The sequence below is a fragment of the Nyctibius grandis genome, chromosome Z (assembly GCF_013368605.1).
Source record: "Nyctibius grandis isolate bNycGra1 chromosome Z, bNycGra1.pri, whole genome shotgun sequence".
NCBI classification, from domain to species: Eukaryota; Metazoa; Chordata; class Aves; order Nyctibiiformes; family Nyctibiidae; genus Nyctibius; species Nyctibius grandis.
In genome coordinates this window covers 72789683-72814067 of record NC_090695.1, presented here as the reverse complement: position 1 = coordinate 72814067, position 24385 = coordinate 72789683, and positions in this window count along the sequence as shown.

The following is a 24385-nucleotide window of genomic DNA, read 5'->3' as shown; positions in this document are numbered from 1 at the left end:
CATCCTGTGCCTGTGTGAAGAAAACTAGGCAACGCTAGGGGAACATTTGATGAGCATTGATGGGTCACAGTGTTTGCTATGCACTATAACTGGAGATGATTTTCACTACAGAAAGAAGCATTATCTTAAAAAGAATTAACTCAATGTATACGGTTAGTAATTTCGAGGATGTCCTTTGTAAAAACTGCTATTTGTGCTTAGTGCACTCCCGTTCGATTCTCGAGGGTAAGGCTCCTGTTGAGGTTGTATATTCTGTTGCACCCTCTCAGAGTGTGTTCACTTGCTGCTTTGAACAAGAAAGAACACAGCAGCATTTTTAAATAGAAAGCAGCTAAACCAGAAGTGCTTAGCATTTTGAGTGACTGGTTTAAAAAAGCAAAAAGCATCAGTGTATGTTCAAATGCAAAGATATTTCAGTGAGATATTAACAATATGCATCTTTGATATGTCACAAGAACACTTTTTATTCAAAGTTTTTCATCCAGCATTGGAGGCATCCCAGAGAAAACCCGTAGCTAACAATTTCCTGAACAGTGTTAGAAGCATGTCAAATACAAGTGTAGGCTGGAATATGGGCCCAACCAGATGTTGGACTGACACTGTTTCCCCCAGGAAATATGTGTGCATTGTCATGTAATGAAGCAGCTGAAGTGTGCACAGTTTACCATAAACAGAGTTTTGTCACTGCAGCTGCAATCAGATTGCAGCTCCAAGCAGACAACAGCTCCAGAGAGAGTGAGATGCATGTAAGAGAGAGTATCATGCAATGTATGAGGAGCAAAGAGGAGAGAGCAGTGGTGGGAAAGAGGAGACAATAAGGTCTGGAGGAAGAGTAGGCTGTTGATTATTGCTAGGAAACCTACAAGCAGTGCTGTATTTGGCTGGTTTGAAATTGGTATAAAAAAAACAAAGCAACTATTCAGAATATGAAAGATAACCATCAGAAATTATTACGTCTTTGCTGCCAAATGTTTATAGTACATGAGACTAATCGAATAGGAACAGTTAGCAGAAAAATACCACTAGCATAAGTTATGGACACAAAGAAGTTTCACAGAACTACATGTAAAAACCTTCCGTATCAATAAAGAACTTGTTACTCAAGAATAAGTGATAGGAAAAAATTATTGCAAACATTTGACAGTTATAGAAGTCCCAATAATACTGGTGTAAACACACTTCAAAATGTTTCAGCATTGACTAAGAAAAAATCCAGTCTGATCCCTGATTTGAAGATGAGATTAAATTTATGCTTACCTTTAAATACAAGTTTCTCACTCTAGACATGACTGGTGTTATGGATTTTTAATGTTTTCTACCAAAGTCAAACATATACTAATATGTCTTCTGTGATCTGTGTCACCATTTAACTCCACTAGAATTAGAAATAACTTGAAATAAAGATATATTTTCTCAGTCAGCAAGTACAGCATGTAGAACCAATGTTTTGAAATGTGCATCTTCATAATTAAACTATTTTATCATACAACATATTTGCTTTAAAAATTAGGTATTGCTAACACCTGTAGTCATGTTGTGACCATATTTGTCTAATTAACACATAATTTTGTTCAACTTAAGAAAAAGGTCTCTGCACAAATATGTTGTGCAGAACATTTAAATTCACTATTACTAGCTATGAAGACTGAGGATGGTGTCATACATATCAGTATTATAGAATCAAAGGTTTTCATGCTTTGGAGTGCAGCGCTAATTTATGGTCAGTGAAACCATTAGGAACTTCCTGATAAAATTTTCTTAGCAGACACGGGCTAATAAAACCATGTACTTTAATAGTTTACACTTTAAAAAGTAGAAAAGTACCACAAAAGTGGCTAGTATAGACACTGCAAGGTTATACAAAATGAGATTCTGAAAAATCTTAGCATGGCTCCAAATTCTTTTACTGGAGTGTTCAAATGACCCATAAGGTCATAAAGCTAGCCTGTGAAGTACTTGTCTTTGTGCTCAACTGTATGTTGTAACCATTAAAAAGTTAAAAAAATAAACCATTAAAAATACTGCCTGGTGCCGTGTGTGCTCCGGGACTGCCCATTGCCAGCCCTGCAGCGTCAGCGGGGACGTGGGCGTCATCGGGGGAGTTCCGTAGTGGTTTTGTATACAGTTCATTATTTGTAATACTCTTTCTTTTCCTTGTTATTGTTTATGAGAACTGTTTTAACTTTCCAACCTGTAAGTCTCGCTCCCTTTTCTCTTTTTCTTTCCTGCCCTGGGGAAGGAGAAGGTTAACAGAGAGCGTCTGCCGTCCGTTTAACTGTCTTCCCAGCATTAAACGGTGACATGTGTTCAATTAATGAACTGGACTCACATTTTTAACTTTCAAATGTTTTTATTTTCTTTCCACCATAAATCAGGTCTAGAAGAGGCAGACAAAAAAAGTGATGTGAAAACAGCTCTCCCACACCAGAAATAAATAATTCCTATTTACTGCATTTAATATTAGTCTCTCTAACTCCCAGGCTTGGTGAGAAGGAAGATTGCCAAGAAAATGGATGATCACAGAAATGACAGTTCCAAGAGCTAGGCTCGTTTTACGGCTGTGGTGGTTATATGCATATATACATTTATAGTTATAGAAAGGAATTTATAATTTTTTACCGTTCTCCCTCTTAACATAATACTTCCCCAAAAAGTAGAATAATCTCTCCTATGCATTTTTTCTCTTCTTATCCTATTTAAGATAAGGAGATTTGGTCCATATTTTCATGATACTGTGTGTGCAAACCATACAATGCCCTGATTCTAGACTTACTGGTACAGAATTTATTCAGAAATCACTCCATGAAAGTGTGCTATTAACCTGGTATGAATCTAGGATAAAAGAAAAGTGAACATCCAGGCAGGGCACTGATCATAACAGCAAAACAAATCATGTAAACAGAGAAGGACTAGTGGAAGATGTGAGGGTCGGTGGCCGTCTTGGGAATAGCGACCACGAAATGTTAGTTTTCGATAGTGGGGTATGTAAGGAGGGGCAAGAGCAGAACTTCTGCCATAGATTTCCGGCGGGCAGACTTTAGCCTGTTTAAGAGGCTGGTGGACCGAGTCCCTTGGGAGAAGGTCCTGGAGGGCAAAGGAGTCCAGGAAGGCTGGACATACTTCAAAAGGGAATTGCTAAATATTCAGGAGCAGGCTGTCCCGGTGTGTAGGAAGGCAAGCCGTCGGGGAAAAAGACCGGCCTGGTTAAACAGAGAACTTAGGCTAGAACTTAAGCAAAAAAAAGAGAGCCTATTTGCTCTGGAAGAAGGGTCGGGTAACTTGGGAGGTCTATAGGGACGTGGCCAGGTCATGTAGGGAGAAGATTAGAAGGGCTAAAGCTCAATTAGAGCTTGATTTAGCTGCTACAGTCAAAGATAACAAAAAAAAGCTTTTACAAATACATCAACAGCAAAAGGAGGGTCAAGGAGAGCCTCCACCACTTGCTGAATGAGGAGGGTAGTGTAGTGTCAGGGGATGAGGAAAAGGCAGAGGTGCTCAATGCCTTCTTTGCCTCGGTCTTTAATGTCAAGACCAGTTGTCCTCAGGAGACTCGGCCCCCAGAGCCTGAAGTTAGGGACAAGGGGCTGTGTGAAGCCCCCGTAATCCAGGAGGAAATGGTTAGTGACCTGCTGTGACAGTTGGATACCCACAAGGCTATGGGCCCGGGTGGGATTCACCCCAGAGTAATGAAGGAACTGGCAAATGAACTTGCCAAACCTCTCTCGATTATCTACAGTCAGTCCTGGTTAACTGGAGAAGTTCCAGCTGACTGGAAATTAGCAAACATAATGCCCATCTACAAGAAGGGCTGGAAGGACGATCCAGGGAACTATAGGCCTGTCAGCCTGACCTTAGTGCCAGGCAAGGTGATGGAAGAGATCATCCTGAGTGCCATTACACGGCACATGCAGGACAATCGGGGCATCGGGGACAGACAACATGGATTCATGAAAGGCAGGTCCTGCTTGACCAACCTGGTCTCCTTCTATGACCAAGTGACCCGCTTAGTAGATGAGGGCAGGGCTGTGGATGTAGTCTATCTAGACTTCAGTAAGGCATTCGACGCTGTCTCCCACAGCATCCTCCTAGACATAGTAGCTGCCCGGGGCTTGGATGGGTGGACTCTTCGATGGGTTAAAAACTGGCTGGATGGCCGAGCCCAGAGAGTGGTGGTGAATGGGGCAAAGTCCAACTGGCGGCCGGTCATTAGCGGTGTTCCTCAGGGCTCAATTCTGGGGCCGGTGCTGTTCAATATCTTTATAGATATTTGAACAATAAAATATATATATATATATATTTGAACAATATCTGGGCAAGAACAACCCCATGTATGAGTACAAGTTGGGGACAGACCTGTTGGAGAGCAGCGTAGGGGAAAGGGACCTGGGGGTCCTAGTGGACAACAGGATGACCATGAGCCAGCAGTGTGCCCTTGTGGCCAAGAAGGCCAATGGCATCCTGGGGTGGATTAGAAGGGGTGTGGTTAGCAGGTCAAGAGAAGTTCTCCTCCCCCTCTACTCTGCCCTGGTGAGGCCGCATCTGGAATATTGTGTCCAGTTCTGGGCCCCTCAGTTCAAGAAGGACAGGGAAGTGCTAGAGAGAGTCCAGCGCAGAGCCACGAAGATGATTAAGGGGGTGGAACATCTCCCTTCTGAGGAGAGGCTGAGGGAGCTGGGTCTCTTTAGCTTAGAGAAGAGGAGACTGAGGGGTGACCTCATTCATGTTTATAAATATGGAAAGGGCAAGTGTCATGAGGAGGGAGCCAGGCTCTTCTCAGTGACATCCCTTGACAGGACAAGGGGCAATGGGTGCAAGCTGGAACACAGGACGTTCCACATAAATATGAGGAAAAACTTCTTTACAGTGAGGGTAAATGAACACTGGAACAGGCTGCCCAGAGAGGTTGTGGAGTCTCCTTCTCTGGAGACATTCAAAACCCGCCTGGACGCGTTCCTGTGTGATATGGTCTAGGTAATCCTGCTCCGGCAGGGGGATTGGACTAGATGATCTTTCGAGGTCCCTTCCAATCCCTAACATTCTGTGATTCTGTGATTCTGTGATTCTGTGATAAATGATCTAGACGTAGGGATTGAGTGCACCCTCAGCAAATTTGCAGATGACACCAAGCTGGGTGGGAGTGTCGATCTGCTGGAGGGTAGGAAGGCCCTACAGAGGGATTTGGACAGGTTAGATAGATGGGCCGAGACCAACGGCATGAGGTTCAACAAGAACAAGTGCCGGGTCTTACACTTTGGCCACAACAACCCCATGCAGCGCTACAGGCTGGGGGAAGAGTGGTTAGAAAGCGGCCGGGCGGAAAGGTCAATGGCATCCTGGCCTCTATTAGGAATAGTGTAGCCAGCCGGTCTAGGGAAGTGATGGTCCCTCTGTACTTGGCACTGGTGAGGCTGCACCTTGAATACTGTGTCCAGTTCTGGGCCCCGCACTTCAAGAGAGATGCTGAGGTGTTGGAGCGAGTCCAGAGGAGGGCGACCAAGCTGGTGAAGGGTCTGGAGGGTCTGACCTATGAGGAACGGCTGAGGGAGCTGGGGTTGTTTAGCCTGGAGAAGAGGAGGCTCAGAGGTGACCTTATTGCAGTCTACAACTACCTGAAGGGAGGTTGTAGTGAAGTGGGAGTTGGCCTCTTCTCCCAGGCAACTAGCGATAGGACAAGAGGGCACAGCCTCAAGCTTTGCCAGGGGAGGTTCAGGTTGGACGTTAGGAAGAATTTCTTTTCAGAAAGGGTCATTAGACATTGGAACGGGCTGCCTAAGGAGGTGGTGGAGTCACCGTCTCTGGATGTGTTTAAGAAAAGCCTGGACATGGCACTTAGTGCCATGGTCTAGTTGACATGGTGGTGTGAGGGCAACGGTTGGACTCGATGATCCCTGAGGTCTCTTCCAACCTGGTTGATTCTGTGATTCTGTGATAAGCCTGAATAGCTCTAAAGAATCATAGTGAAGTATTGAAGTAACATTACCAGGCTTCTTTTTTGTTTTGTAGGGTGTCAGGGTGACAAATGAAGGCTATCTAAACAACACATTACTATGTGCTGGGTCAGAAAGGCTGAGTGAAGTATGGAAATGATGGTAAAGCAGAGCAAAAAGAGTAAATGAAGGCAGAAGCAGAGAAAATGCAGCACCCACTGACACCTGTCTCACAATGATACTACTTCTGTTATGCTAACATCAACATTCAACGAAATCATCAAACAGCAAACCCTACTTTGAGTGACAGACCATCACACTACAACTATTTGTTGGTTTGATGCAATTTTCTTTTGCAACACAAAAGTCTCTAAAACCTCCAAATGTGAATACAATTGACTGAGCCTAATAGTACTAATGAGAAAGCCTTATCCAACATCTGCAAGGGCGATGTTGCTATTGAGTTCATTTCTTAAACTTCAACTCGTTTGTCAAGAAGTATTAAAAAAAGACAAAAAATAAAATAAAATAAAATAAAATAAAATTATAAAAAATTATTTTAAAAAATTAGATTTTTTTTTTTTTGTCTAATAAGTGCTTAAATTAACAAGAATCATGCACAGAAAATTCCAGAAATGGGGGAATTTGTTTAACATATCAATTCCTTCTGTAAGAAATCATTAGCTGAAGACAAGTCAGGAATGGACAGGACAAGTGTCATGGTCAGGAAGTCCATAATATATCTTGCATCTGGCAGAATTCTGAAAATAAATTGGTAATTTACTGTGGATCTGAGGTCGCATTATCAGTGAAAATAAAGAGTGAGAAGACATGTAGGCAGGTGTAAGAAAAAAGCCCACTGTAGCACACTGTTGAATAGAACAGTTGAATAAGGAGTTGCACACTGACCTTGTACAATGATCAGCAAAGAAAACAAGTGTTATTATAACTAGACCTGTGACAACAGTACGTATTGCAGTTCAGGAGTCCCTTAGGAAAATGGCAGTAAAACAATTTATCCATGGTCCTGCGATATTAAAAGTCATCACTGAACTGAGCTAGTAGAATTATCAAAAGCACACAGTGATGAGGATAGAATGAGAGGTTGAGCTATTTACCCCATGCCTGGGATTGCCCCATGGGTGGAACAAACTGCAGGTCTGCTTCAGTTTTCATACCTTAAGACTGTAATCAGTAATTGCTATAATCAGTAATTGCAAATAATTTCTTTCAAAGAGAGTTAGTCAAAGGTCCATAGTAGAACAAAAATATTTACAGAATTTATATGAGTGAAAGAAAAAATTATGAAAGAAGTTGTGGCTTAGGTTAGTTCTGGAAAAGTGATGACTTGGTCTAGTTGAAATGAAATTGAATGTGAGGTACTGAACAAGAAGTACTGCTTGTTGAAAATCTGAAATGTTTTCATAACAGTGGAGAAAACCAAAAATTATCATTCCCTCACTCACTATCCCTTCAATATTCCTAATTCAATCTAACATCTTTTAATCCAGTTACCTTTATATGTCAATTATTGCCGTTCCTAGGGTAGTTCTTGGTAGTTAATCAATGCATGACACAAAGGTAGCACTTATATAGCTTGATTTTTAAAGTTCTGTTGCTTGTGTATACATACAAGCCAGATTTCAATACCTGAAGAAACGTTATATGACTCTCTTGTTCTATGACATAACAGGAGTGTAACTTGTTTCATTCTTCAGATTTCCAACACAAAAATACATATGCCAGAAAAAAATTCTATTAGCCAGGCACAGACAAGTGGGCTATGATTTGGGAGTGGAGAATTTGGCATTTGTGGTTTCTTCAGTAGTAGGACTTATATATAGAATGGAAAAATAGCAAATTACACATATCTAGGGGATATTTAGTCTCTGTGTCAACCCCCTACTGCAGGATGAATTGTATGATCCTGTTCTGTTAGTGTTCAGTATACAGTCAGAGATAACATATACTGTATGTGGAGCCTCTTCTCATATTCTAGGCAAAGGATTGTTATGCAAATGAAGTTATGCTAAATCAAAAGGAAGTGTCCTATGAGACTCTTTTATGCAACAAAATTAGAGACTTGGAAAGTCTGAGGAACACCCAACAAAGATATTATGTATTCTAGTCATTTGAAAACAATGCAACATGTACATCCCCAAAGGCAATCTGTCAATACAGCATAGAATGCAATGAGATCTGAACTGAGTCATCCATTTTAATAAACACCACTCAGGATCACATGTGCTGTTTCTCCAAGTTTTATTCTGCCTTATCAGTTAAATACGTAATGCATGCATGATCTTCAATTAGACAAAAATAGCTGTGTCTTCCAGACAAGGCATAAGCATAAAAATTAAAGATATGAATTGTTAGTTTAAATGTAAATAAAGTTGAAGAATGTAATTAAACTAAACATTTTTCACTTAAATTTACTTATTCACCAGATTTTCCTTGAAGGAAAGGAAAGGGTGCCTCACAGTATACCCAGCCTCAGGACTCCAACTTTTAACACCTGTTCGTGTACCATAGGACAGAATCCTTATCAAAATGAATGAACAGGTATGCGTTACATGAATATGATACCACTAGCTTGCTGTATGGTTTAGCACTTGTTTTGACAAGATATATGTTAAATGAACATACTATGCTATTCTGATTGAAGGACAGCAGGTGAGGCAACCAAACTGTCTTATTGAGGATACTTCTTTAGAGCTAAAACAAGCTGAGCAGCTTCAGGCAGTTGCTTTATTCAAAAATAATCCTCCAGATAAAAATAAATTCCCAGAGATTATGCATAAAATCACAAAATCGTAGAATTGGTGAGAGTGGAAATAGCCTCTTGAGGTCATCTAGTCCAACCCCCCTGCTCAACCAAGGACATCTAGACCAGATTGCTCAGGGCTGTGTCCAGGCAGTTTTTTAATATCTTGAAGGATGAAAACTTCACAACCTCTCTGGGCAACCTTTTCCAGTGGTAAAACACCTCACAGTAAAAAACTCCTTTTTCTTATGGAATTTCTTCTATTTCACTTTGTGCCCATTACCTCTTGTCCTCTCACTGAGCACCACTGAGAAGACCCTGTCTCTGTCTTCTTTGCACCCTCCCCTTGGCTGTTTATACAAATGGTAAGAACTCCCTGAGCCTTCTCTTCTCCAGGCTGAACAGTCCCAGCCCTCATCCTCTCCTCATAAGAGGCATGCTCTGGTCCCTTTATTGCCTTTGTGGCCATTCACTGAACTCGCTCCTGTAAGTTCATGTCTGTCTTGTACAGGGGAGCTCAGAACGGGGCCCAGCATTCCAAATGCATCTCACCATGGCTGAGTAGGGAAGGATTGCCTCCCTCAACCTTCTGGTACACTCATCCTGATATAGCCTACACGGATGTTGGCCTTCTCTACTGCAAGAGTGCCTTGCTGTCCACCACGACATTCAGGTCCTTCTCTGCAGAGGTGCTTTCTAGCCAGTCAGCCTCCAGCATGTACTGTTTTCTAGAGCATTTCCTCTCCTATGGCACGAATTGGTATTTCCCTGTATTGGGTTTTATGAGGTTACTGTCAGCCTGTTTCTCCAGTCTGTTGAGGTCCCTCTCAATGGCAGCAGAAACTTCTGCTGCGTCAACCACTCCTCCCAGTTTTGTGTCATATGCAAACTTGTTGAGGGCGCACTCTGCCTGATCATCCAGATCATTAACGAAGATGTTAAATAGTACTGGACTCAGTATCTGCCCCTGGGGCACAACACTGGAGAACAGCCTGCATGGACTTCATGCCATACTAATGGGCCATTTGAGCCCATTAGTTATGTCAGTTTCCAGGCCACCTCACTGTCCGCTTATCTGTTACATACTCTAACGATTTGTCTTTGGGGAGGTTTGGGATACAGCCTTGAAAGCTTTGAAAAGACAAGGTAAATATTATCCACTGTTCTCTGCTCATCCACAAAACCAGTATCTCATCATAGAGAGCTATCAGGCATGGTTTCGTTTTCTAAATCCATGTTGATTGCTCTCAACCACCTTCTCATCCTTACTGTTCTTGGAAATGGCTTCCAGGATTATTTGCTCTATTACCTGTGCCACAGTTGAGGTGAGGCTGATGGGCTCGTAATTTCCCAGGTACTTCTTGAAGATAAAGGTGACATTTGCTCTCTTTCAATCTTGAGTAACCTATCCCAGTCTTCATGAACTTTCACAGATGAGTGAGAGTGGCCTCACGATGACATCAACCACCCCCTTCAGCACTTCTGTCCGCTCCCATGGGCTTTTGTATCTCCAGTTTGTTTGTGTGTTCTCTAACTTGATCCTCTTCCACAGCATAAAGTGCAGATGGGCTTTGACTTTCCTAATACTGTCTGTACACATGTGAACAGGTCCTGAACTTCACAAGAAAAGGCAAAAGCTGGAACTTTAATGAATTATTTTAGAATACTTTCAGTCTTTCAAAATAACACGTGGTGGGCAGAAATTGTAAAATATGACAGAGCTGTCAGTTCTAGGTATATGAATCTGTAGTAAAGAGAAAATCACACAAAATAACATTTTTGCACTATTTAGTTAACAAGGTAACACTACTCACACATAACCTCACCACTGGTGAATAAAAAATGTCTTTCAGAAACAAGAAATATTATGAATAGGATCATAAAATCTTTCAGTGTTATTTTCGTGTCTTTCGCTGAAGTCTATAACACAACTAACATTAATAATAACAGAATTAGAACAAGAAAGAAAACTTTTGAAATATTTTTGCTTCTTACTATCATGTTTTTTGTTTCTCTTGCATATCCTAAAATAAATAAATAAGGCAGCCATGGAATCAGACTATTTTGTTCTTATTTCTCTTCTGTGTCCTCGCTTTTTAAAAAAATTTAAACATGTCTGCAAAGAAATATAATTCTCATTAAGACTATTCCAATACCAATGTAAAACTCATCAGCTAAACCAACATAATGAGAAATAAAAATGAAATTTCTTTCAAAAATGTGATCTTTGAAAAAACCCAGGCAATGTATTGGGTGGACTTTACTTACTTTATGAGCTCCATAATCTTTTATTTCTTAATCACAGAATCACCTTAGAAACATTTCCTAATGTTTCAGCTGATTACACAACCGTTAATATAATTCTCCTGCAGTCACAAATCCCTCACATGATAACCTACTTAATAAAAGACTAATGAATTCTTTTATTGTGGTTCTGTTACTTCATTTTTTGCAGAATAGCAGAGTCCCTGCATTTCTCTGTAAATCACAGAATCAAAATCAACTATTACTTTCAACACTTACAATCAGATCCCTACAAGCCACAAACAGCTTTTGAATTTGCTCACACACTCCCCTCTTTGGCTTTTTTTACTGTGTGGTGTTACAGTACATGTAAATGTAGTGGAAGTAAACTGAAATACTGAAGTGCAAGGCTGAAGTGCAAGTGTTCAGTGAGTGCAGTCCTTCTGAAGGAGAGTGAGACAGGCATTACCAGAAGGATTTGCTGAATTTTTTCCCTAGTCCCAGGCCTTTCTCATTAGCAGGGAGGGCAGCGCCAGAGTTTGTTAGGGAAATGATGTGCACAATCTGGCTATAATTGGTCTCCTTCAAAAGCCGTGTGTGCTAAGGATTGTCTACCTCTCTATTGGAAGCATGTTTCCTACCATTTTGGGGAACAGAAACTTCACAAGTACTGTACAAAATCACATTGCATATCTGTCATTCTTCAGTACTCACTTTCAATAATGGACCAAAATTACTTAAGTGAACAGGAACATTGGACAATATTCTCCTACAATATTTCATACATAAATTTGCCTGTTAACTCTTCAGGAACACAGACTCCTGTCAAGTGCTTTGTTTTCTTTTCATGTCTCTATTCTGGACCTTGCATTGTCCCATCACAAAATGTTATTCAGCATCATGTTTCACATGAAGGCATTCAGCGTTTAAAGTATACAATACCCAAATCATGCTGCTCTGACAGCTCGCTCTCTCTTTTTTGTTTTAAAGAAGAAACAACATGCTTGCTGATATCAAAGCTATCTCCTCTCTGCCTACACAAATGAAGATGTCAACAGATACAGATATATTAGTTTGTAAAGTATCTCTCGGATGGATTCTAAATAATCAATTATATCTACCTAATAAATTCTCAGCTTTCCCTCTAGCAGGTTGATTCCATGGGTTGGTTCACATGATAAAAATCCTTTATTTCAAACCATAACTTTAGTCCTTCAGCCATTTCATTTAAGGCTTTTGGATTAAATTCCTACATTTTCTCTTTTAGGCATCCTGATAAGCAACATGCATCACATCAGCAGTAGATATGCATGAACTTCAGCTTTATAAATCTTCTTTTATGCAAATCAAACTCACTTGATATCAGAATTTTCAGAGATGGATGTTCAAGTGATATTAAATCATTACAATTCCATCACAGCAAACGTAGCTACAGTGATTTACAGCAGTTGAGGCTCTGGGTGTAAATAACAGACAGATCATTCCTCAGATCTAGTGTTACATTAATATAAATTCAATATCTCATTCAAAATAAGAAATTATAATATCTTAAAATATGCATACGTTAAAAAATTATTAAGTCCTTTAATTTACACCATTGCTGATCAAAGTTCTCTTGCATCTTCTGGGAAGAGGGAAGGAGAAAATCAAGATCTCTCTCAAATTTGATTTGTTCTACTTTATAGAAAATAATTAAATATGCGCTGACTTGGTTTACAGACAGTTAAATGTGGTGGAAGAGGTTGTCTCTGTGTATATTCTTTTATTTGGAAAAAGTCCTAGCAGTAGAAAGAGATCATTATCCGTAAAAGAGCCAACAAGTTGGTTATGAATGCACTAAGCTCAGACAATCAAAAAAGAAACTTAAATCTCAGTCTCTGTGTTATGGGTGCTCTGCTGGGGGAATGTCCACTGCCTTCTTACTTAGACAACCAAGAAGAATGATCAGGTCCACCAAAGCAAACCCAAGTAAGGTAAAAAAAAGACTAAGCTCCTAATAATTAATTGTGGGGAACACAATGGTACATTTGAGGACGTAATGGCCTTTCATTTCAATAAACAATAAAATATACAATATCAGCCTGAAAGTTTAAACTCAGAAGATACATGAGTTTACATCCATCCCTATGTGGAATAACACTTAAGGACATGCAGAGTGTTTCTTCATAGTTCACAGAACAGATACTTCCGTAAATCTGAGACTGCAAAGTTATGTTTTTCAAGTTATCTTTTTAAAACTGAAAAGTTAAATAAGATATTTTATTAGAACCTATTGAGAATTCATTTTAGACCGAATTAAATGTGGCATCATGGCTCTCTTTCTGGTCCATCGCAGTATTTATGATCTCTTGAACTGTTTGTGGTTTTTCAATTCAGAAAGAGCAATCAGATGTGACGGCTTTATTTGGGACTACAGGAATAAGGCAAAATGGAAATGGAAGAAGAAAAGTCATTCCTGAAAGAGACAGTGCAGAGAAATTCCTCTGTAACATGTTCCCTCTACTGTCTGACAAAATTGTTATTGCTTTTTCTTATGCAGTCAGACCCCAGACACCTCAAAAAACAGAGTGGCACACAAAACTATTATTTTTATATCACAGAGCTGTTTTGTTAGACTCTTCCTATTACATTTCAGGCTTCAAAATTTTTATGACCAGTGGCAAAACACTTTCTTCAGAGAGGACCAGTACCTGGTATCTGTTGGTTAGTGGAATGTCAGGTTATCAATCATCAAGAAACAGTGGAAGAGTGGTTTTACAATTGCTCCTGAAATAGGTGATGAGAAAATTTTAATCATTGTATATTCCTCCCCCTCTTTTTTTTTTTAATCAAAACCTGAGGCCTAATTGCCCATTGTATTTATATGGTATTTCTAAATTCTCAAATAAACGAGCAGACTTATTTCATTAAGTTGTTATCCTGTGTTGCTTAGACTTATCTAAAAACCCTTTAAGATGAATTCTGAATCTTAACTGTGCACTAGTATCTTCCTTTGTCACTTCTTTGTTTATCACACGGGGGTTTTGGAAGGAATTTCCAGGAGAACAGGATGCAAAGTCATGTGTCTGGGAGTTGCACATTGCTCATCTCAGAGGTCTAGAGATATTTCCAGGAAAAACTCACATTATCCCTGGCTGTCTCTTACATGTTAGTAGGTATTGAATGTATTACCAACTACTAAACCAGGTCTCAAATATACTGCAGTTTCTTGGCAAACTTACTGAAATGAAGTATTTCTTACAAAAAAAATATTTTTGTGCTATCCTTTCATTAAAATGAGCCTTTAAGGCTATACTTCAGAAGAGTATATATTTTAGTCTTCAAATCCTTAATAGCATTTTTCTAGGAACTATATTATCTCTCTGATCTTACAAGATAAAGACCTAATTTATACTAGCCAGGTACTAGCAAACTGGGGGACATTGGTCTCTCCCTATCCCCTTCTGTGTGTTAGCTTTCCAAATGTCTAACGCATGATCTATATGAAACAAGAAGCTATTGTTCATTAAAGTCGAGCAAAAATAGAGAGCAATTTTAACAAGATTTATACTAGGTACACTAGAATTTTCTTTCACACTGTTAATTGCAAAACACTTCTTCCATCCAGCAGTTGTGCAGCCAAGGCTTTTGGAAAGTTTTCCAGAACACAAAACGTATGTATACTATTATTATACGGTTTCTTAGAAATTTCAAATAATTCCTGCTTTGACGTATGCTTCCAATTAAGCTTGGAAAAATACAGAGCTTTATTTCAAACAGCTCTACCTTTCACTGAAAGCAAAAAAAAGTACCCAACAAAAAAAAAACAAACCAGGGATACCTCATATCCACTTTCTCAAGTGACAAATGATCACAATGTGTCATTTAGATAAAAAGCACAATATCACACAAGCACAGTAACTGGAAGGCATTTTTCAAATTGCGCTATTATGAACTCACATTATAGAGGATATACTATCATTAGAGCTGGAAAAGTATCAGAGTATTTCTGTTATCTCTATGAAAATAAATTCTACCTGTTGGAAGCTGAGCTGCGTATTACATAATGAAGATAAAGACTACAATTGAAGAGTGGTTTTTGGAATCACAGCAATTTTATAGTTAATTTTTAATTAATATCTACAACTTGACTAAGTAAAAAATTGTTGAACAGGTGTTTATAGGAGCCATTTAATCAACTTTTTCTTACTTTGGTTTCTTTTGTACTTTTCTAGGCATCACTTTTTAAAAAAAAAATGTTAACACTTTAGTATCCTGAGCTTCCTGTTAAAATTGAATCCATCAAATACCACTGAAATTAGAGAGGATTACTATCAAGTGAAATGTGGAGTGATTTATAAAACAGAAGCTAACATGCCAAGATAATGAATTAGAAGCTGTTTTCTTTCTTTCTGTCTTCTGAAAGCCATTTCTCAAACTTATTTTTATTTTATTTTATCTGATTCAGGAAATTAATCTCCAACAGCAGTCTTATTGACCCTGTTGGAAAGAAAGCAAATCTGCTGCATTGTAGAAGACCATCGTGATCCCCACTGATTTCTGTAAAATCAAATGTTTTACCTCAAATTTTCAAATACCATTAAAAGATACTGCATTATTTTTTGGTTAATATTTCAGATGCAGAAATCTCTATAACGTCTACCCATTACTGAGGACCTAATACTGACAATATCCTAAAAAATGTTTTGTATCGGATGTGAACATTAAAAAGCATAATTCTGATTTTCATGAAACCCAGCCTATGAAGAAAATTTCAAAACAAGTTACTTCCCTTCAAAATTATTTTCTTTTTCCTCAAATGATTTTTGCCAAATTTTCATAGTTTCATTACTGAAGTAAAAAAAAAAACAAACAAAAAAGAAGCAGCTAAAATGGTGTCTCAGTATGTGCTGAGTATCAGCTGCCCTTTAGCACTTTTAAAGCAAAATAAATCCCAAGTATTTCAAGGCTTATATTGTGTCATAACATGTTGGAGTTAGCACTGTGAGATGTACCAAGAAATACTGTGAAATAGCATACAATCATACACTTCCAAAATAATACTTTTTTCTCTAGAATTTTTGAATTTTTCACAGAAATTAAAATATTTATAAGTAATTTAAATTGTATGAAATGTGGGCTTTCACCTAAGACTTTAAAAGATGTGTGTTTTTAAACCAATGAAAAATCAGTCTCATTTAGGATTTAATTTGTATAGAACTGGTCAAGTCAATAGAAATTTCAATAGAACTGTAAATCTCTAAAGCAGAAATCAAACATCTGATGTTTGAATACATAAGAGAATTTTAGATGCAGCATATTTTCTCTTGGTGAATTTTCTCTTTTACAAGAGACGTTGGCAGAGCTTTACTTCATTTGCTTCAATATCCTTGAAATGTAGAAACAGCAGTGAAAACTAAATAAATTATTTTGAAGTAAAAAGAAAACACTTCAAATAATTTTTTGCTCCAATAATAATTTTTATTTTCTTTGTCTAACCCAACAAAAAGCACCTTTTCCAGATGTCCTGCTACCTTCAGTGTATGTGCATTACCTTTAGAAAGACTCTAATGTGCCTAATGTGCCATGGAATAGAGAAAGCACAGTGAGAAAACATATAAATAAAGAACAACTAAATGTTTTTAATCTTTCAACCAGTGGTACAACGTCAGTGCCCTAACACTTTTCACAAAACCCACTTTTTTCACAAAATCCCCTTTGTAAGTTGACATATTTCAGAGTATGTTGTTTATATAATATAGTAATCTCTCACTGATTTAATATCTTTTCAGTTACAGAGTTCATCCTTAATTGTGTCCTGCATTGTCAGAGCAGCATCTGTCTGATAATGCACAACTATGTTTGTAAAACTTGGATTCAGGGAATAGGTAATACAGGTACACATTCCACAACCTTACAGAGGCTTTCTCACTTATTTTTCCCTGGTCTTGAACACATAAAGGTGACACAGAACTAAAATAGAAACATGCAGATCTTGCAAGACAAACAGCGTTTCTTTTTGACATTAATTCTGATAGGCTTTTCTATATGCATTTTCAAAGGCACTTGTTAGATCTAAGTAGTTTTTTTGAGAATTCTACATTCCCCAAAGCATCTGATCTATTTTCCTTCCAAAGTGTTATAGTGGGTTGTCCATGGCTGGATGCCAGATGCCCACCAAGCTGCTCTATCACTCCCTCTCCTCTACTGGACAGGGAGAGAAAAAATATAACAAAAGGCTCATAGGATGAGATAAGGACAGGGAGAGATCACTCACCAGTTACCGTCATGGGCAAAACAGACTTGACTTACGGAAATTAATTTAATTTATTACCAATCAAATCAGAGCAGGATAATGAGAAATAAAACCATATCTTAAAATACATTCCCCCCACGCCGCCCTTTTTAAAGGGCTCAACTTCACCCCCAATTTCTCTAACTTGTCCACCTGAGTGACGCAGGGGGATGGGGAATGGAGGTTGCGGTCAGTTCATCACATGTTGTCTCTGCTGCTCCTTCCTCCTTACATTCTTCCCCTGCTCCAGTGTGGGATACTTCTCATAGGAGACAATCCTCCGTGAAATTCTCCAACATGGGTCCTTCTCACAGGCTGCAGTTCTTCACAAACTGCTCCAGTGTAGGTCCTTTCCATGGGGTGCAGTCCTTCAGGAATGGACTGCTCCAGTGTGGGTCCCCCACAAGGTCACAAGTCCTGCCAGCAAACCTGCTCCAGCGTGGGCTCCTCTCTCCAAGGGTCCACAGGTCCTGCCAGGAGCCTGCTCCAGCAGAGGCTTCCCACAGGGTCACAGCCTCCTTCAGGCATCCACCTTCTTTGGCATGAGGTTCTCCACGGGCTGCAGGTGGATATCTGCTGCACTGCAGGTGGATATCTGCTGCACTGTGGACCTCCATGGGCTGCAGGGTCACAGCCTGCCTCACTATGGTCTTCACCACAGGCTGCAGGAGAATCTCTGCTCTGATGCCTGAAGCACCTCCTTCCCTTCCTTCTTCACTGACCTTGGTGTCTGCAGAAGTGTTTCACGTATTCTCAGTCCTCTTCCAGCTGCTGTTGCACAGCAGTTTTTTCCCCGTCTTAAATCTGTTATCACAGAGGTGCTCCCACAGTCGCTGATGGTCTCAACTTTGGACAACAGTGAGTCTGTCTTGTACCTGGCTGGCATTGGCTCTATTGGACATGGAGGCAGCTTCTGGCATCTTCTCACAGAAGACACCCCTGCAGCCCCCCCTGCTACAAAAACCTTGCCACACAAAGAAAATACATCCACTTTAGTTTAGTCTATGTGTCATCAAAATTTACAATCAGCCCATACCATTTGCAGCTATCTTCTGCTTGAGAGTCCAAAGTTCAATTTTGGACCTTCACCCTCACACAAAATCCCAATTGTCTGTTAACTTTCATAATTCAAGCTGGTTTTCTCCTAAGACACACCAATGGAGTACTTTATATTTTTTTTTAAATAATATGACAGATATTATTTTCTCTCTACAGAGACCTAGTTGTAGCTCATTTCTGTGCTCACAAGGTGCAAGGATAATCGAATTTTTCATCCACATGTTTTCTGCTTGACTAGGCACTCAGCTTACAGTGGCACAGGAGCAGGACTGAATTGCTTTCTTAGACTAGGTGTCATTATGAATAGTGGTTGCCAGAAGATCACAGCCTCTGCCCCCGGACGTGGTGAGCAGCACCATCTGACTTTACTGTCTAGACTCCGGGAAACTTCTGGTAAGTTTAGGAAGTATTTGAGACCAGAGAGACTTTCTTCCATGCTCAATCTCACCAAACTAATGGATCTAACATGCTTGATAAATTAATACCATTGTTTATGGACAATAACACCCAGGAAAACATAATGCTAGTAACATTTACTTTACTGCCTCAGAGGACTGAAGCCTTGCAATCAGGAGAATTTATCTCTGTCTTTCAGGAGACAAAGAAGAAATATTTTTTCTCTCATGGATTTCCTCATAGAATTTCTGAATCTCAAGCTGGATTTCCATGGTTAGCTGTTGAAGAGATGGGAAGGAGGGAAAGAGGAAAATAACAATTTTTTTAGTAAAATTGGATGCCTGATAAAAAGATTGACAGAAAAACAGCTGTGCAGTCTGAAAATGACATAGTTACAGTCACTCATCAACATGAACTAGTTCCTCCTTAAAATGTATGAGCCCCCAAAAGTATTTTGCTAAAATGACAGATGCCTATTTCTTGTTATTATTTTTTTTAAGATTAAATAATAATAGTAAAAAAAAGCCAGCAGTAAGTACACTAAGCAACTTGCCAAAACTGGTTGAGGGCAGCCTTGGTTGTAGTGACCATGAGATGGTAGAGTTCACGATCTCATGTGGCAGGAACAGAATAGCTAGCAGAATCACAACCATGGACTTCAGGAGGGCCAACTTTGGCCTTTTCAAGCAATTGCTAGGGGAAATCCCATGGGACAGGGTAATAGAAGGTTAGGGGGCTCAAGATAGTTGGTTAGCATTCAAGGACTGCTTCTTCCGAGCTCAAGATCAGAGCATCCCAGCAGGTAGGAAGTCAAGAAAGGGTAGCAGGAGACCTGCATGGTTAAACAGGGAACTGCTGGGCAAACTCAAGTGGAAGAAGAGAGTGTACAGATCATGGAAGGAGGGGTTGGCCATTTGGGAGGAATATAAGTCTGTTGTCAGAGGATGTAGGGAGGCAACTAGGAAAGCTAAGGCCTCCTTGGAATTAAACCTTGCAAGAGAGGTCAAGGACAACAGAAAGGGCTTCTTCAAATACATTGCAGGTAAAGCCAACACTAGAGGCAATGTAGGCCCACTGATGAATGAGGTGGGGGCCCTGGAGACAGAGGATAAAAAGAAGGCGGAGTTACTGAATGCCTTCTTTGCCTCTGTCTATACTGCTGGAGGCTGTCCTGAGGAGCCCCAGACCCCTGAGGCCTCAGAAGAAGTCAGGATAGAGGAGGAATCTGCTTTGGTTGATGAGGGCTGGGTCAGGGACCAGTTAAGCAATCTGGACGTCCATAAATCCATGGGCCCTGATGGGATGCACCCGCGGGTGCTGAGGGAGCTGGCGGAAGTCATTGCTAGGCCACTCTCCATCATCTTTGAAAGTCGTGGGCAACGGGAGAGGTGCCTGAGGACTGGAGGAAAGCGAATGTCACTCCAGTCTTCAAAAAGGACAAGAAGGAGGACTCGGGTAACTATAGACCGGTCAGCCTCACCTCCATCCCCGGAAAGGTGATGGAACAACTTGTCCTTGGTGCTGTCTCTAGGCACATTGACGATAGGGGGATCATTAGGGGCACTCAACATGGCTTCACCAACGGGAAGTCATGCTCAACCAACTTGATAGCCTTTTATGAGGACATAACCCAGTGGATAGATGATGGTAAAGCTGTGGATGTGGTCTATCTTGATTTCAGTAAAGCGTTTGACACGGTCTCCCACAGCATCCTTGCAGCTAAACTGAGGAAGTGTGGTCTGGATGATCGGGTAGTGAGGTGGATTGTGAACTGGCTGAAGGAAAGAAGCGAGAGAGTGGTGGTCAATGGGACAGAGTCCAGTTGGAGGCCTGTGTCTAGCGGAGTCCCTCAAGTGTCGGTACTGGGACCAGTACTACTCAATATATTCATTAATGACTTGGATGAAGGAATAGAGTGCACTGTCAGCAAGTTCGCTGATGACACCAAACTGGGAGGAGTGGCTGACACACCGGAAGGCTGTGCAGCCATTCAGAGAGACCTGGACAGGCTGGAGAGTTGGGCGGGGAGAAATTTAATGAAATATAACAAGGGCAAGTGTAGAGTCCTGCATCTGGGCAAGAACAACCCCATGTATGAGTACAAATTGGGGACAGACCTGTTGGAGAGCAGTGGAGGGGAAAGGGACCTGGGGGTCCTAGTGGACAACAGGATGACCATGAGCCAGCAGTGTGCCCTTGTGGCCAAGAAGGCCAATGGCATCCTGGGGTGGATTAGAAGGGGTGTGGTTAGCAGGTCAAGAGAAGTTCTCCTCCCCCTCTACTCTGCCCTGGTGAGGCCGCATCTGGAATATTGCATCCAGTTATGGGCCCCTCAGTTCAAGAAGGACAGGGAAGTGCTAGAGAGAGTCCAGCGCAGAGCCACGAAGATGATTAAGGGAGTAGAACACCTCCCTTCTGAGGAGAGGCTGAGGGAGCTGGGTCTCTTTAGCTTAGAGAAGAGGAGACTGAGGGGTGACCTCATTCATGTTTATAAATATGGAAAGGGCAAGTGTCATGAGGATGGAGCCAGGCTCTTCTCAGTGACATCCCTTGACAGGACAAGGGGCAATGGGTGCAAGCTGGAACACAGGAGGTTCCACATAAATATGAGGAAAAACTTCTTTACAGTGAGGGTGACCGAACACTGGAACAGGCTGCCCAGAAAGGTTGTGGAGTCTCCTTCTCTGGAGACATTCAAGGCCCACCTGGCCCGTTCCTGTGTGACATGATCTAGGTAATCCTGCTCCGGCAGGGGGATTGGACTAGATGATCTTTCAAGGTCCCTTCCAATCCCTAACATTCTGTAATTCTGTGATTCTGTGAAAATACATTGGCTTTTAAAATTATATAAACCGCAAAGGCATCTGCATGATGTTCTGATTCCATTAAGGTAAGAAATTAATTTTACATGTAATTTCCTAGATGCAGCTCATGACAAACATGATGTCATTGAAAATTAACTCTATGGTGATGTTCTGAGAAGGCTAGAAAATAAATTATCACCAAAATATCTCATTCCATATTCAAACTTTCTCCTGGTTTTGGTTGGGTCTTTCTTAGTCTGTTCCCTGTATTACTTCCCAGTTGTGAAAGACTAAACAGCAAAACCAGTAAAACCCAAACCAACTCAAACCATTCTATGATTCTATCATGTGATTCTAAAACAGCACCAACAGAAAGCTCCCAAAGACACAATTCCCTCAAAGACCAGCTAGAGGCAAAACGCCCACTGAAGATCATCTTCAATAAATAAATATATGACAAAACACCAAAAAAGTCAAAAAAATCCTACAAACTACCAAGAAATACAGGACAATAGAGAAAAAGATACCCAAATAAAATACTGGAAATGGAAGACAAAAAGACGTTTCCAAAAGAAATGCTGAAAAATGAGGAATAATCCACAGTCATTTACCAAAAAAACTATCATGATGGAAAACCTCAACGAGAAAAGAAAAAAAAATAAAAGGAAAGAAAACCATGAAAGTAAACAGATGTCCTGCTAACTGCCAAGTCCCTGTAAGTTGCTTTTATTTGCTGCAGTGCTACTTACCAGACGGGTAAATAGATGATTCCGCAGCAGCCGAATGTGAGCCATCTGCAGAACATCTGCAGTTACAAACATTTACAAGCTGAAGAAAAGTAGCTGTAGTTTCATGTTTCCATTGCAAATATGGGACTAAAGAAAGAATCTGATTTTCATCGAGAAGCTTAATGCTTCAAGGTGTACCAGTTGCAAAAGAATGAGGAAGTGAGTGACTTTTTCTGTTTTGTCATTTTACTACTCGCCTCAAGTCCAACTAGACTACTGAAATTTTGAGAATAAGCCTGTTTTTCCTCAGTAGAGAATATTTTGATAATCACAATTCTCCCATGTAACTGTGTGTAGCTCTGTATAGCTCTGATACAGCATCAGATACCGAGTTTCATTTCCCTGGGTGTCAGATTGCCTATTATCTGCACAGGAATTTGACTCATATGTCAGCTAATTCACTGACATCAAATCACGAAAATATCTGAAGACGGGGCAAACTGGATGGAAGAGCAGAACATATAGCAGAATTAAACTGTCTTAGCAAATATATACATTGCAGCTGTTGCACTCCAGCTCAGAATTGATGGGGCTTCTTACAATCATTTCCCAAAGCTTGATTTTAAGTTTTACTTTCAGATATGGGGCAATCTTGGCATTGCTCTTCCTGGACAAATTTCTGTATCAGGCTCTCCTTAGTGTCTGTAGGAAAGCACATTTGACACCAGCTTTTCTCTGCTTCACTCTGTGGTACTTTCAGAGACAGTAGGTAGCTGGGGATCAAGCTGCATGGACCCAAGTCGCAGTTTGTTCCCTCCTGTTTTGGAGAAAGAATTTGGCCCCTACGTTTTCCATACAGACCCTTGATCTAGTGGAGGAAGGAAAGGGACATCTTTGACCTGGTAGAACACAAAGTAGCTGAAGAGCTTGCTCTTTCTCTCCTCTTTTTGTTTTCCTAAACTGGAAATCACATCACTAATAAATATCTCCTTCATTAAATTTAGAAGGATTTTGGCAGGGAAGAATTTGGGCTGCAATATTGAATATAACAAAAAATTACCTGATCTTGAAGCATTTTAAATATGATACTAACAGTATTCACTCAGTTCAATTTTGAGCAGGGTATGCAATGAGGAATATTTAATCAGTTATTTCATATTGGAAACCCCTTTTTGTATCTATGGACATTCTCACTAAAAGACATGCTAAAATGCCTTTTTCCATGTTCACACTCTACTGACATTTTCACACTTTTTTTGCTTTCAGAACAGATAATAACCCCAGCTTTACTGGGTTTTGGTGATCACGTAACAGAATTTTCTGCAAGAGCACCATCACTTTTTAGCAGCCTATTTTCAATATATTACTTGCCAGTTTCTGTCTTACAACTAATAGACTGGTGGTTCAATGCTGTAAAAGTCTTTTCATGGTTCATCTGTTAACAGCTACAGGCACAGCACAGACATTACTTGTGAATAGAATGGGCAGAAAAGAAAAACTAAAAAATTCTGCCATTGCCATTTGGCAGTATTGGTGCAGATGAAAAAAATTTTGTTTCTCGCTAGCTTATACAGTCTTAGAGAAGTTCGGAGATAAAGATCCACAGATAGAAAAGGTAGTTCCCTAGAAACTAATTTTGTACTTGTTTTGATCTTCATTTATGTTGTTGCAGGATTTTTTTTTCTATTTGCATCGAAGTGTTTACTCCAGTGATCTGGCCTTGTTCAGCTAGGATTTAATTTTAAAACATCATCTTCATGTCTTTAAGAACCTGTAAAAAACAGTGTGTAATGATCCCAGTACTCCTGAATAATTTTATGTCATGAGTGATTAGAACAGTTATAGGAAAAAATACTTTCTCAATATATTTGCATTTCCAGACAAAGTACTTGGCCACTTGTTTCTCTATTATCAATCATTTTCTGCATATGGAAATAGGGATGTATGTACAGAACTTGTAGTGAGCGAGGAGCAGGATGCAGGATATATCTCCATTTGTGAGTTTTTACTAAAAATACCTAGGGAAACATGATAATATTAACTATGAACTGTAAATGATTTTTGAACTAGTGCAGTGTCACAAGTAAAGAAAAATATTTTAGTGTCAGTATGCTTCTTCATTCAAGAACAGACAGGTCACAGTCTTTTTTTCTGCTCTTCGCAAGGAGCTAAACTGAAGATGCTTGGTG